Consider the following 13,508-nt stretch of genomic DNA (forward strand, 5'->3'; position numbering starts at 1 on the left):
CTGACACGCACAGCTGTTTGACGGACTTCAAATGGTAATTGACACGCTCCATTTAGAACAACGCTGAAGGCTACCTCCTGCGTCGGTGTGGGACGCAAAGGTCTGCTTTCCCAACGTAAGCAAGGATCTGTTGTCGCATGACTGCCGCTCTGACATAATCGTAATCTGATTCGAGTTGTTTTGAAAACCGTTACACCCAACACTGCTTACGAGCCGTATCAAGAAACAGTGTTCAAATTACACGCTACGTTGTTATCTTGCTTCGTGACCAGTCATTTCAACTCAAGTGGCTGTTTGGTTTTTGTTCATCTTGTCACATGGAGCAACTACTCATTTTCTTCATCAATTCAAATTCGAAAGTCGATCAAAAATGCGATCAAGTCTGCTTTAAAACATTAAAACGGAGAGCTCTTAAATGTCTTGCTACGCAGTGCACTATGCTAATGTTGCCAACCATCCTGCTGATGGCAGCTAGCTGAGTTGTTTTCAAATGTGTTGGTTCTGTTTGACGCCATGGTCAAGTCAGTGTGTTGTAGGATTGTCGTCAAAGGGACCGACAACATGTTTGTGGCGATTTAAAGCAAAAGGTCAGCAAAATATCCTGATGTGCCAGATTGAGTTAACCGTGGGTAGCAAGTGGAAGGCGTTTTGTCTTGAGAGTTCATTGCGGTCTGAAAAAAGTCTAATTTGAACCCGGTGAGGAAGAAGGCTGCGATAAAGTGGCGTCTCAGCACCTTTCTCCAGTGGACCGACTCTTTCCCATGTACTCAATGGACCGGTGCTCGAGTGTGTACAGTGTGTGAGTGTGTGTGTTCTCAAGGGTCATCAAGGTCATCACAATCCCCCAGTTGTGCTCTGGCAGCATCATTCAGTCCAGCCATCAGCAGTGTAAACTTCACTTCCCCTCCAGATCAGATAATAGGCCGGTGGGGGCCAAAGGGAAGCTTGAATGAAGCAGCCCAGCCCGGCCGGCCATTTCAAAGTGATGCCCTTTTTATGTGAAGCTTTCAAACTCTCATCTTACGCCGCTCTCTGGCCCCTCCCTCCCAGCCAGGCTCTGTGGGCTTACTGAACTTGTCTTCATCACAGAGGTGAAAGCCAGTTTTGTGATGCGCTGACATTGAAGTTGATCTGCGGCACACTCATCTAGAGACTTCAAATATCTCTCGAAGCTGATGTGAATATTTTAAAAACAAAGGCTCTTTTGAAGACATACAGATGGTGAAATTGTCATCATCCCCTTGTCACACATCATCCATGTCTCATGTCCTCATCCATCATGCGCCTCACTATTGTCTTTCTCTCCTGCATCTCCAGTATCCTGTCCTCTTCACGTGTCCAAACATTGTCTCCTTCCTAACTTCGTCTCCGAAGTCCCCCACAGCTCCTCTCTCCCAATGACACAGTCACAAAGACTTCAGTATCTTCATCTCTGACATGCCCGAATCTGAGTCCACACTCTCATCTATCTGTCTTTACCTCTGTCTCTGCAGCTCCTCCTCCACCTCCACCTTTCTCATCCCACAAATCACTAAATCATCAACGAACATGGTCCATGTAGACCCCTCCCTTACCTCATCTGCCAGTCTGTCCATCATCACAAGATTTTTTTTCTACCAGCTAGTTGGAATATATAATATCTGAATACACTCAAATATTGCGATACATGATGGTGATATTTCAAGTATCCGATATCGATAGTTAGTGTGATAACCACTACGACAGTATGGGCCCGGCATCTGGATCATGCAAAGGTCTGCGAAGAGGAGGGCTGTGGCATTTGTTTGTGCCACGTATGAGTCAGATATTCATGGAAGACAACAGACCTGCCATCTCAGTGCTGTGCCAATATAGTATCACAGTCAACTTCAGTGGAGGGGCTGGAGCCGATCCCAGCAGTCATGGAGCGAGAGGCAGGAACTCTTTGGCCTGTGGAAGGAAAGTGGGGTAGCCGGAGAAAACCAACGCAGGTACAGGGAGAACACTCAAACTCCACCCAGAAAGGTCTGGATTCAAGCCCTGAACCTTCTTGCTGAGCAGCAGCATTGCTAACCATTGCTCCACTCTTCCACCTGAATATTGTTAGTTTTCTGTATTAATAAAATATTGTGATATGCTTTGGATAAAAGTGTCTGCTAAATGTAATGCAATTTCCTGTAAAATACTATGATAAAAGGATGATAAATTACAAAAATCGGGGAGAATGAATAGATGGATAAGAGGACTCATGAGGACTTTTGAAGAAAGACAAAGCTCTATCTCTTCCCACTCTCCTTTCAGTGAAAGAACAAGATCACAGATAAAACTCCTGGAAATTAGGCTGACTCGTGTCTTCACTTGTTCTCACATTATTTTGGAGACATGATTCTGAGTCCGTGATGCAAACACTCGGGCCTCAAGTAAACAGCTTGTTTGACGCTGCGTTCGTAGTCACATACGCTTCCACTACTTGTTTGTTTCTAAACAGTGAAACGGACGATGGCAGGAACAGTCGGTCACCTCATTGTCTTTGCGCTGTCCTCGGGGAAACTCAGGTCAGTAGGTACAACTCACCTCAAACACAGGAAAAAGATGAAGAAACAAGGAGAGCAAGATAAAGAGTAAGGACGACATGATCACTGGCTCGGGCTCTTGTCAGAATGAGGTCCATGTTGGTACCATGATTCCAGGAGGATGAGTCCAAGGAGAGGGACGACTTGGCCTCATTACTTCAGTCCGCTGCCCCAGTGACCTGACCCTCGATGAGCAGGAGATGCGGATAACAACCTCATCCGGTTACATGAGCACAAAACTTTTGTAACTTTCCAGTCAGAGCAGATGTTGACCAGCAGTTGTAGAATAATTTGACCTGTATCATTAGGGTTACAATGATAACTTGTTTTTCAGTACCAATGGAATGTTGAACAGATATCCACCCACTCTGTATTCCAAATACGCCAGAGATGGTTCCCTTGTAGTGAAAACAGGAATGTCTGTTGTGTCCGGAGCTGCCTTGTTTTTGTGATTCAGCCAGGAGGCCAAAGGTGGACATGCATGTTTGTGACAAAGTGTATCTGCTACAAGGAACGCCCTTGATTCAGCCCCTACTTAATGTGTTTGTACTTTGAACAATTTGATACTGAGCAATGTCAAGTGATGAGATGATGTTGCGCTGATGTGGAATAAAACAAAGCTTGTATCCCACTACTTCTGTGGTTTCTTCTGCTCCCGACTCGAAGCCCTGAGAAGTGTATACGCCGCTGGCCGGACTGCATAATTGGCGCCCTAACGTTCGCACCGAGAATTGAGGAACGTCTGACTCGATCCCTGCAGCACAAGGCGCCCCGAGGTAAGATGCCATCCTCTTCCTCAATGTGCTGCTGGGTGAGCGCTGGATGCAGAATTGACCTCACGGTGAAAGAAGCAGAGAGTGGTGAGACGGAAATGCACAGAAGTAGTGCCAAACCGACGTGCACACAAAAAACACAGACAAAAAAGGCTATTTGATACTGAGAAGCACTTGCATACAGAGAAGTGCTTGTGTGTTCTGAGAAAGCGCTGTAAATTGAGATGCGCTTGTGAGTTGCAACAAGTTTTAGAAATGTGTATTGTTTGTTTACTGCGCAGGCCTTCATGCCCGAGATTGTTTTTTTCGGTGAATAACATCGGATAAGGGACGAAATGGACCCACTCGTTGCCATGACCGATGCTCTCAGGGGCTAGCTGATTAACGTTTAAGGCTTCCATACCGACAAGCTAGGCGTGGCCTATAATGTATATACGAAAATATTTTACATCTTCTAGTTTCCTTTCGAGATCTTCACTCTTCCATGTCAAGATCTCTAAAAGAATACCACTGTCATGGCTCCGCTTCCAGGCTCCGAGTCCTGGTTTTGCTTTTTTCCCCTCTGTTCATTTGGCACACGGCTGGAGCCGATTAACCTCTGATGACTTGTCTTCAAAAACACCTGGGCTCCAGCAACGGGTGCCAGATCGTTGTCTTTGTTTCCTGCCAGTTCTCCTAGTCCCTGTGTGTTTCCACGTTCCCTGTGATGTTTCCTCTGGTTCCGGTGATTTTGGTCTCCTCTCGTTCCCCGTGGTAACTCCTGGTTCTCGTGTCTCTCCCTGTGTTCGGCTTTTTGTTCTGTTTTGCTCTGTTCTGCCAGCTAGCTCATTTAACTCCTGGTTCTCTCTGTTCTCGGTCTCTCGTTCTGTGAGCTAGCTTATTTTGGATTTGTCTGTGTTTAACTGTGGTTCCTGAGTTAGTGTTTTTTGGTTTCTTGCTGTTTGCCGTGTGTTTCTTGGTTTCTTTTGTAGTTTATTCTCGGTTTAATTTGTGATTTAAGTTCATTTAACTCCCGGTTCGGTGACGCTTTCTGTTTTCTTGTTTAATTATTAAATATTATTTATAATTCCCTCCTGCGCCTATAACCACTCGCACTTGGGTCCTACACCACGTCCCCTATACGTGGCTTTAGCTCCCTCGTCCCCTCGTACCGTGACAACCACGGATGAGAATCTGGTGGAGACAACCTATGACAAGTTGTAGAAAAATACAAACGTCCAGTCATTGTGGAACCAGGTCGTGAGATCCTGAATAAACGGCAGCACACTTATTAGGGGCTCATAAGCTCTTATTCTGTCCGTTCCGTGTGCTTTTATTTTGTTAACCCCCTGTAGTTTCCTTTTCCTGTGCTCCATCCAGCTTAATGGCAGCGCAGCTGGAGCTCATCCAGTCATCAACTCCTGTGGATATCACCTGGCGAGCTCCAGACTGCTGGTTGCTAAATGGTCACTTCCTGTCATTCGGTAACCCTCCCACGACTTAACCTTCCTTGTTGAATTACGGTCCGGACGAAGAAGAGGGCGAGGAAGAGGAGGACCTGCAAAAAGACACGTTATTACATGTCCCTGAATGTGTTTGGTCAAATCATGACACAGATGTGGGGTTGGTTAAATCAGCCACCCCTGTCAACATAAGATTGACGCCAAATGTGCTGTTGCCATCGCGACCTCAGTACCCACTGAAACCAGAAGCAGAAGAAGGAATTCAAAAAACCATTGATGGACGTTTGAGAGCAGGAGTACTTATTGAGACACACAGCCAGTGCAATACTCCAATAGTTCCAGTTCTCAAAGCAGATCAATCCAAGTATAGGCTTGTTCACGATCTCAGCAGTCAAAGTGGTGGAAGACTGGCCAGCTGAAGTGCCAAACCCAAACATTCTTCTCACAAGACTCAAGATATCTGTTTGCGTTCACGTACAGAGGAAAGCAGTACAGTTACACCAGACTGCCACAAGGATTTAAACACAGTCCACACGTGTTTAACCAAGTACTGCGACAAGACATCAACAGGACAGAGGTACAGTATGTTGATGTTTGCCAAACTTGGAACCACTCCACAGTCAAGGAAAGGAAGATGACCGTCGGTTTTGACCACCGCTAGTCCTATCTGTAATAAAACCACCTTGTGGTGTTCCACAGGAGTTTAAAGCATGTGATGAGGCAAGAGCAGACGTAGCATCAATGCTCCCTTGGGGACAAATTAATAAGAATGTGGTTTGGATTAATGATATTTACTATAATGCGCAGAGATACACAAACCATACCTATGAAATAGTTGAACTACTGGGAGAACAACTGCATGAAACTGGTAAAATGGTCGTCAGGTGTTAGATTGGTTACTAGCAGAAAAAGGTGGTGTGTGTCACGTGTTTGGAGATCAGTGTCGCACTGACATTCCTAATAACATCGCGCCTGATGGAACGATGGATGAACTTGGAGATTAAAAATATGAGATAAAAGAGCATGCAGGGGCTAAAAGTTGGGCCTGGGATTGGTTAGATGGACACCTGGGAAATTGGGGAGCATTTTTCTTCCGGCATGTTGCATCGTACCCATGATGAGGAAACTGTGTGTGCGAATGATTAAGAAGCAGTTAGCAGTCACAACGGGATTGCTGCTGAACATGATGCCTGCTGAACAAGTGGCTCTGGTGGCGACTGAGAGACCACATCTGTACCCATCACCTGGTTAGTTGGAGGACTCTGATCATACTCCAAACGTGACTGAAGAATTAGGTCTTGTTATGATCACATTACAGTTGTGGTTTATATTAAATATTAAATCATTTTTATCATTTTACTTGACATTTTACATTATTTTATTATTTTTAGTCTCACCTATGACCAGACAGCAGTTAACATATTGAACTAACTACAGCTATATTAATCATTTAGTTAACATTTTTCTACTGGACACCACATGACCAGTAGAAGTTCCAGGAGTTGGGGTAAACATCCTACAGACCGCAACAGGCATACACATCTAGGATTACACAAACACACAGAGGGACACACGTGAGCAATGTCGCTCCTTTATTTGGCGAAACAGGCGCTGAGGTGGGGGGCGGGTGAGAGAGTGTGGGGTCACTCCTACAAATGGGCTCCTTACGATGGACAGGGTTGTGCTGAGGAGAGACAAGGCTTGACATCTGAGGGGCAATTAAGGCTTCGGAGGAGCTTTCACAGACAAGAGCAGCGGAGTCTGGACTCCAGAGTCGGCCCTTGTTGTTCCACAGCTGTCTGCGATCCCACCAAAATTCCTCCCAGATTCTCAGGCTCTCTACGGAATGGCAACAATAGACCTCATGCCAGAGACCAAAATGAAGCGAACCCCGTGGGGAAGAGTAGTGGTGCGGTTTGGTTGCAGCCTGGATACCAACGTGACGTAGTATGTTCTACACACTGAGGAGATTCCAGAAACCCCTCGAGCTCTTCCACGAATTCCCATGTTTGTAGCAGGACACAGCAGAGGGAGTAAATCTTTCATTCGGTGATGGTGGTTAAAGAAAAGCATTGTGGGAGTTGTTTGGATGTCAAAAGGTTGCAGCTCTGGCTCCGCCTCCTCCATGATCTCATCTTTGGCGACACCACTTTTGCACCTGATTTGCCGAGTGGCGGACGCTCAGATGGAGTTGAAGATGGTTGGATTACAAAACACGCTGTTATCGGAGACTCACGTGACATCTGGCCGGCTTCATGCAAACATGTGTTCGCTCATACATGCTAACCCTGAGCACATGTGGCGCTTTTCACCATCTGTCTTGTGAAACTTCCCACAAACCCACACTTGAAATGCTCTCGGGAGGACGCCGGCTCCTCTTTGATGTTGTTTTAAAAACACCTTCACAGATCCGATCACTGGTACGACCATGTAAGGATGCGGCGCACGTGTCTATTGAGCGTCTGTCCTGAAGCGCAGGAACCGGATGGTTATGGGCTGGCGACAGATTGATGTAGTTCTGACACACACGCATTTAAAGACGCGACTGACAGCTCATATGGGAGCCATCAAGCTTGTGTGAATGACTGAAAGAAATGCACTGTTAAATATAAGGAAGTAATGCAGCGCCCCACGATGTCTGTGTCACAGATCACAAACATGGCTACATGGCTGGAGAATGAGCCACCCAATGTCAAGATTACACAGCAAATGGTTGTGAGGATCCGTCGTCGACCTTCTGGGTTCCATTTGGCGTCAGGTTTGCGGAAGGAACTGGCTGCGGTCCTGCTGGCAGAGTTACGGCGTGAGCGGCTCAGAGAGGGTCAAAAGATCGCGATCACTTGGACCAGAATCTAAGGGTCCGGGAGGGAAGGGCGACTTGTGGCGTTCCATTAAAGCTCAAATAATAAATGTCATCCACTCGTCAGTCCATTTGAACCACACCACTGACCGTGGTTACATGACTCAGAAGGAAGAATTGGTGCCTTGGTCCAGTGATCGGACTTTTAAAATGCATGGGAACAGTTGACCCTGACTGTGGGAGGGCCATTGAATTTCTCTTCATCAGACTGTATGTGGGTGTTATTGGGTGCAAAACTGTATTGGCCCTCGGGTCTTAGTTGGGCTGCGGAGTATCTAATACACAAACCTGTTGGCTTGTTATGGATCTGCTGTACTCACTGTAAAATTGGCTCCAAACCACTTGATATATAGTCCAGGTTTTACCAACAAAGAGATTTCAGACATGAAATGAAATCAGTAGCAACAGATGAATGATGGATTGAACCTGTGATCTCTGTTTTTTGACCGCTTCAGTGCTACGATAGTCAATGCTGGAACTCTTCAGTGAAAGTGATGGTTTGGTTGTTTGCACTGCAGCACTAGGTTGTTGGCTGACGGGGTTTTGGAGCTGGACTCTGCAAGGAAACACGGTCTTTGTTCATTTTACATGCTTCAGTTGTCAGCCATCATGAGCACAAAAGCTCACCTCGAGACAAACCTCAAAGTAAAAAAAGTTGTGTAGCAGCTCAAAGCTAGCTGCTGTCCAGTGATGGTGAAATGTTGTTTTACATCTGTGGATGAAAGCAATTATCTCGACCCATGTCGATGTTAGAAAACATAATAACAACAAGGATGGTGTTAAAAACGTCAGCAACAAAAAACAAACAAGCAATAAAGCGAAGACTGGAATAATGTGAAACCGATAAAAAATATATTTTCAACATCCAAACATCAGTTGAAAAACAAGAAAAGTCTGAATCCAAAGAGGTGACAACAAATGATTGTGGTGAACAATGTCTCCAGCGTGTCCTCGGCCTGCTCCTCCCCGTTGAACATGCCGCTGGGGAGGAGCCCAGGAGATAAATGAACAGAATCCTCTGTAAGCTGTGAAGTGGCTTGAATTCCAGAAACCAATTGACACAACATGTTCCTCTGACAACTACATATTAAAATGGTCAAATCGAGTAGCGTCAAGAGGGCGGAGAAATAAATCACGTGTCCATCAGCTGTGAGTTTCTCAGGGTGACCTGTTGCTGAGTTGGTCAACTGGTGTCTAACATCGTCCCATTGCTGTCCCAAGCGAAGCTTGAGCTCTTTTGGAAAGACTTGACCGTGACTTGATGTCGTGTCCACGTGTCACCAGCTGTCTGTCTTCCATGCCAACACACATGTGTTCAGGAATGAGTGGCTGCAGGAGTTTCAGGAAATGTCTCTGTATAGGAGTCAGAAACTGCTTTAGATTAAATTCCAAGGAAACAGTCGCCTCACCGTCGTATAGAAAAGTCAAGTCCATAAAGGAAATTGAGTGCATCGGAGAGGTCAGCAGCTCCAGTATGCGCTCTTCAGCTCTCACTGTCAGAGTTTTACTGGCCTGATTTTGACTTGAAAAGATAGAAATCAGTTTCTGTTTCTGTCATGAATTCACATTAACGCCCACCTCCGTCTCGCCGAGGTTCATGTTCGGTGCAGTCTGGCCTCTGCGACTCAAGTCTCCTTACATAATCCTGATCTTCTGGACTGTGTCGGACTTCTCTCGTCTGTGCTGTCAAGTGTTGTGACGGTAATGTAACCTAAGTGACAGTAATGATATTAAAATATGTAATGTTGTTGCAGGGAAAGCTGAGCGAGCCAGGCGGATGATCCTGTGAGCGTATAATCCCAACCAGCCCTGGTGAGATTAACATTTGGATACTTTAACCGCCGCGTATAAGACGGGGAGAAACGTGGAGGTGTGTATGACGCGCGGACGTCGCTAAATGACCCTTCAAGAATGTTTTAATTTTGGAGGAATGCGTGAAATTTTGACACATAGCGAACGTCGAGAGTGAAAAACAGCATGTGAGTCTTTGGAGGATGGAGTTGCCTGTGTGGGAGGTTGTGTTTTTAACATTAGTCGGTAAATGAGTGAACTTTTTGAAGTTCAAAAATATGTTTAGAGAAGCTGGCTGTTGCACAGACAGCAGTGGGAAGGTAAAGAGCAGAAGAAGGACTCACGTTGTTTTGTTAAACGTCCACTTTATTCACTTGTTCTTAGCCTGTCCTTTAGGCCATGCCTTCGTCATTCATTGTGAACCTCTCCATCATCTCCAACATTCTCCAACACTGTCTCTCCGCGTGTCCAAACTTTGTCTTCAAACTCCTGTCCCTTGCACTTGTAACAGTCGTCTTCACCGTGCCCACTCTTCTTCTCTTCCCAGTAGCGCTGGGTGAAGCAAACTAAGAAAGGTTTCACCCTACAAACTCTGTCACGGGTCAGAGTCCGTTTTGCTCAAAAAAATCTGGGACATGAACACAAGTTTTTGGCCCGGACTTGAGCTCTCCTAAAGAAGTGGATTTGGAGTTGGATTATTCTGGCAGATGCAGGAAATGATGAAAACAATCAACAACCCCAAAAATACCATCACGTTTTTACCTGCAAACAATGAAGAATATTCAGCGAACATTGGAGTTTGACGTCTCCAGTCAGTTCTGAGATGAGCATGATGGGGCTTGTGTGACTTGGATCTGTAGCGTCAAAGCCTCCAAAGGATTCACACTGACATCATTCATAAGACGTTAAATCACATCTGAAAATCCAGTGCAAAAACCAAAACCTGCAGAACCAGAACGTGATTACTTCTCTATCTAAGCTCTGACTTTCACTAGCAACAAACTTTTAATCTGCAGCATTTACTACAAAGCAGGGAAGAAGCAGGGTTTATGCACAAAAGTGTCCCCCGCTCTGGTCGGATGGTGCGTATCAAACACCCTGACCGTCCTCCAGAAGATCACATCTGTCATTGCTCTCCTTCTTCCAATTATTGGACTTATTGAAGCCTTATGTGCTGCAGCCGCTCTGTTCCCGGAGCGGATCAGAGAGATATTCAACATGGGTCGCTCCTCTGTCAGCGACAGATCTGGAGAAATCTGTGTTGCATTGTTCCGAGGGTGATTTCTGCCGGCAGCTCAGTTGGAGCTGTCGGGGGAAATCCCCCTGGTGCAGTCAGACATGGTTCACAAAGACAGTCGGTAGCCTGGTGCTTTTTACTTTCTGGGTTGAAGTGACTGAGAACCAGGATTTTTACGAGGCTCCCAAGGACGGCACGTTGTTGAATGTGCGCGCGAGTCGTTCTGAATTTGTCGATTTAAGAAGACAGAGAAGTTTGCAAGTAGCGCAGAACAACACTTTGACAAGGCACAGAACAGTACCAGAGGCCAAAGGCAAGAGGTTTTGGCATGCATAAGCAAGGCTTTGCTGCCTGGTGCTGTTAGTGGATGTCATTTGGACCGTTGCTCTGTGCGTTTGACCGAGCCCGCGGCGGTGGGATCTTGTTGTTGTTCATCATTTGAATATTTTTCCACTGTTCTTCCTCCAATTTTGAACATTTTTTTTTAGAAAGGACTGTGAAAATTGCTGACTGGTTTCCGACAGGTCCCAGATGTTTCACAACAAATCTTTCATGCTCGCTGGGAATTAATTCAGCAGCAAAATATTCAATAACAGTCAATCTAAAATTCAATCTAACATTTCAACTTCATAAATTTCCCAGTCAAGACATCATGTGCCCTCTGAGAGGGCCGTTGTAGAAACTTGCCATTTGGCCCCGAGTACAGCAGTGATGGGACCCTAACAGAAATACAGAGGGTTCTCACGCACCCGCACACAAATGAATGTCTCCAAGTTTTCGTGTTGTTCTTCCGTGCCTGACCCTCGCTGACCTCTGTGTGAAGTGACTATGAGTCCTGCGGGAGCTGGTGTCACCTGTGACGTCTCATGTGGAGTCTGTAACTTTAGATGGGGTCAAAGGCCGCCCGAGGTTTTCACCGCAGCCATGTTAGATTGTGTTTATCTTGTAAACTCTCTGACTTCATGTTGAGTTCTGCGTCGCTCACATTCCAACTCCGTTTCTCCGACCCGAAACAGAAACTCAGGACTGTCTGAAGGTTAAAAACAGATCTTAATTGTCCTGAGTGGACGCCATCAAAAGGTTTTCTGGACTGAATTCTTTGTTGAGGTTGACGTCCGCGCTCTCCTTCGTCCTCTTCCCTCGGGCCATGCGGAGCGTGGAGCAGTTGCAGATGGCTCATTTCAGGAAACCACGCAGCGCCCAAAAGGGATCCCTCGCTACTCTGCATTTAGTAGACAAACTACAAAGACCGACTGCGGTCAGCACACCCTTGTGAAGGGCTCGAAAATAGTGTCAGCAGGATGCCCGACAGACTGCCAGCCAGCGCCGTGTGAGCCGAGCAGAACAATGAAATCACAGAAAACCATATGGAATCATTTATGTCCATATATACATCTTACCTGCAGTGACAGAGGGAGAGCCAGCCTTCTGAGGGAGCCTACAAGAATTCAGCAAATACTCATGGTGGGTAAAAAAGACACTTACTTCATCAATGAAAGTAATATAAAATATTGTTCTTTTGGAAGCAGGTGACAGATTTGGCATTTCTAAGCTCATCTTGTTGGAGAACGACCCATGGTTCAGCCACACTTGAGGTGAAGTGGTCAGAATTCAGCCCAGTTTGGAGCCAATTACAACCATTGAAAGTCGTGGTGTGACACTCAACCAATGAGACGAGAGTCCATGAGATGAGACCGAACTTTCAGAACGTTTTAGCTGTTCAGACCTCTATTTTAGATTTGTAAATCCACAGCTCAGCATCTGGGAGTGTTTTCATCTCTTGCATCCATGCGTGACCCTTTTGGCTGTTGAATTTATTTTCACTAATAAAAGTCAGGATTTTCCTCACAAAATGGCCTGTTATTAGGTGTAGGTGTGCTTTACTGCCCCGCACGGGTCACAAACAGTCTTTGTAGACGATGCAACAAATTCACACACCAAGTCAACACAGGTGTGAAATTGTGCGCTACAATGTGGGCTTGCTAATTCGTCTCTCTGTCGCTACTCAGTTTGTGTTTCAAATCTATAAAAGCTGCTTCGACAGAATGAAGTCAAATTTCAAGAATAAAATGACAAAATAAAAGTGAAAAAACTAATTGTTTCATATAATATTAGTATAATATAGTATTATAGAATGTTTTTAATGTTTTTACTTGGACATTGTCATCACCACAAGTGATCTCAGTGATTCTCAGGTCTTCTCAGTCCGTCTCACAGGAGTGAAATCTTGAAATCCCATGCTCGTCCGTCAGACTGTTGCTCGTCTCCCAGCGTCCTCGAGGAAGTCACAGTTTCAGATTAGAAGGCAACAGGATGCTCCGAGTGGGGGAGGAAGAGAGGAGAGGACATAATAGCGGAAATCCTATTTAGCAGAGGACACGCGTGTGTGGCCGTCTCTTTTTCAAGTCCCTCCAGAACATCCAGCGGCGACCAGGCTCACGTTCGCATTGACGAAAGCATTGTGTCTGCAGCACTTCAGAGTGGGCCGGAAGAGCGTGGCCCGTGGAAGACTTGGCGTCTTTAGATCGAATCTGCAACAAAAGCCAGGCGTGTAAATTTGTCCTCTGCTGTTGGCCTCTCTTCAATAAGCCCTATTTATTTTCTTCAGCTCCTGCCAAGTCGGAGGAGTCTCAGCAGCTGGAGAGTCGCTGCTGGGATCTGTCAGAGCTGCTCAGATGATCATCTCCAGTGCAGTCGGCGTGCGGCATCCTCATCCATACCCTATGATGAACCATATGGCGATAGATATAAGTGTCAACCAAAAAAAAAATTCAGCTTTATTGAAACAAGGAAAGATGCTTGGGAGGAAAATGTTGGAAAGCAAGCCAACGCACCTCTGAACAGGTCACCACC

The sequence above is a fragment of the Synchiropus splendidus genome, chromosome 6 (genome assembly GCF_027744825.2).
Source record: "Synchiropus splendidus isolate RoL2022-P1 chromosome 6, RoL_Sspl_1.0, whole genome shotgun sequence".
NCBI lineage: Eukaryota > Metazoa > Chordata > Actinopteri > Syngnathiformes > Callionymidae > Synchiropus > Synchiropus splendidus.